Here is a 2,885-nt window from a genome sequence, read left to right on the forward strand (position 1 = left end):
CTCTATGCACGTATTCGCAGTTTGATATTACGACTTTTTATACCCAACATATGCCAAGTCCTGAAAGCGGCAGTGAGTCACATTTTGTACAAACTCTCCTGCAGTTTTCGAAATATCCCAAATATCACAATTTTGAGGACTGAGCCATATTTTGGAGCCAAATTCTGGCTCTCTGCACGTATTCGCAGTTAGAAATTACATCTTTTTACACCCAACATATGCCAAGTACTGAAAGCGGCGTTTGGTCACATTTGTCCCAAACATCCCTGCAGTTTTCAAAATATCCAAAATATCCCAATTTCGAGGTCTAAGCCATATTTTGGAGCCAAATTCTGGCTCTCTGCACGTATTCGCAGTTTGAAATTACAATTTATTATACCCAACATATGCCAACTACTGAAAGCGGCATTTGGTCACATTTGCCCCAAACCTCCCTGCAGTTTTCAAAATATCCCAAATATCCCAATTTCGAGGCCTGAGCCATATTTTGGAGCTAATTTCTGGCTCTCTGCACGTATTCGCAGGTCGAAATGACGTCTTTTTATACCCAACATATGTCAAGTACTGAAAGCGGCGTTTGGTCATATTTGACCCAAACTCCCCTGCAGTTTTAAAAATATCCCAAACTTCCCAATTTCGAGGCCTGAGTCATATTTTGGAGCCAAATTCTGGTTCTCTGCACGTATTCGCAGTTTGAAATTACTACTTTTTATACCCAACATATGCCAAGTCCTGAAAGCGGCAGTGAGTCACATTTTGTACAAACTCTCCTGCAGTTTTCGAAATATCCCAAATATCACAATTTCGAGGCCTGAGCCATATTTTGGAGCCAAATTCTGGCTCTCTGCACGTATTCGCAGTTAGAAATTACATCTTTTTACACCCAACATATGCCAAGTACTGAAAGCGGCATTTGGTCACATTTGTTCCAAACATCCCTGCAGTTTTCAAAATATCCAAAATATCCCAATTTCGAGGTCTAAGCCATATTTTGGAGCCAAATTCTGGCTCTCTGCACGTATTCGCAGTTTGAAATTACAACTTATTATACCCAACATATGCCAACTACTGAAAGCGGCGTTTGGTCACATTTGTCCCAAACCTCCCTGCAGTTTTCAAAATATCCCAATTTCGAGGCCTGAGCCATATTTTGGAGCCAAATTCTGGCTCTCTGCACGTATTCGCAGTTAGAAATTACATCTTTTTACACCCAACATATGCCAAGTACTGAAAGCGGCGTTTGGTCACATTTGTCCCAAACATCCCTGCAGTTTTCAAAATATCCCAAATATCCCAATTTCGAGGCCTGAGCCATATTTTGGAGCCAAATTCTGGCTCTCTGCACGTATTCGCAGGTCGAAATGACGTCTTTTTATACCCAACATATGTCAAGTACTGAAAGCGGCGTTTGGTCATATTTGTCCCAAACTCCCCTGCAGTTTTCAAAATATCCCAAACTTTCCAATTTCGAGGCCTGAGTCATATTTTGGAGCCAAATTCTGGTTCTCTGCACGTATTCGCAGTTTGAAATTACGACTTTTTATACCCAACATATGCCAAGTCCTGAAAGCGGCAGTGAGTCACATTTTGCACAAACTCTCCTGCAGTTTTCGAAATATCCCAACTATCTCAATTTCGAGGACTGAGCCATATTTTGGAGCCAAATTCTGGCTCTCTGCACGTATTCGCAGTTAGAAATTACTACTTTTTATACCCAACATATGCCAAGTACTGAAAGCGGTGTTTGGTCACATTTGTCCCAAACATCCCTGCAGTTTTCAAAATATCCCAAATATCCCAATTTCGAGGTATGAGCCATATTTTGGAGCCAAATTCTGGCTCTCTGCACGTATTCGCAGTTCGAAATTACGTATTTTTATACCCAACATATGCCAAGTACTGAAAGCGGCGTTTAGTCAGATTTGTCCCAATCCCCCCTGCAGTTTTCAAAATATCAAAACATCCCAATATCGAGGCCTGAGCCATATTTTGGAACCAAATTCTGGCTCTCTGCACGTATTCGCAATTTGAAATTACAACTTATTATACCCAACATATGCCAACTCCTGAAAGCGGCGTTTGGTCACATTTGTCCCAAACCCCCCTGCAGTTTTCAAAATATCCCAAATATCCCAATTTCGAGGCCTAAGATATATTTTGGAGCCAAATTCAAGCTCTATTAACGTATTCGCAGTTTGATATTTCGACTTTTTATACCCAACATATGCCAAGTCCTGAAAGCAGCAGTGAGTCACATTTTGCACAAACTCCCCTGCAGTTTTCGAAATATTCCAAATATCCCAATTTCGAGGACTGAGACATATTTTGGTGCCAAATTCTGGCTCTCTGCACGTATTCGCAGTTTGAAATTGCGACTTATTTTATACCCAACATATGCCCAGTACTGAAAGCGGCGTTTGGTCACATTTGTCCCAAACCTCCCTGCAGTTTAAAATATCCCAAATATCTCAATTTCGAGGCCTGAGCCATATTTTGGAGCCAAATTCTAGCTCTCTGCACGCATTCGCAGTTTGATATTACGACTTTTTTTACCCAACATATGCCAAGTACTGAAATCAGCGTTTGGTCACATTTGTCCCAAACCTACCTGCAGTTTTCAAAATATCCCAAACTTCCCAATTTCGAGGCCTGAGCCATAATTTGGAGCCAAATTCTGGCTCTATGCACGTATTCGCAGTTAGAAATTACATCTTTTTATACCCAACATATACCAAGTTCTGAAAGCGGCTTTTGGTCACATTTGTCCCAAACCTCCCCGCAGTTTTCAAAATATGCCAAATATCCCAATTTCGAGGCCTGAGCCATATTTTGGAGCCAAATTCTGGCTATCTGCACGTATTCGCAGTTAGAAATTACGTCTTTTT

Source organism: Procambarus clarkii, unplaced genomic scaffold (assembly GCF_040958095.1).
Source record: "Procambarus clarkii isolate CNS0578487 unplaced genomic scaffold, FALCON_Pclarkii_2.0 HiC_scaffold_382, whole genome shotgun sequence".
NCBI lineage: Eukaryota > Metazoa > Arthropoda > Malacostraca > Decapoda > Cambaridae > Procambarus > Procambarus clarkii.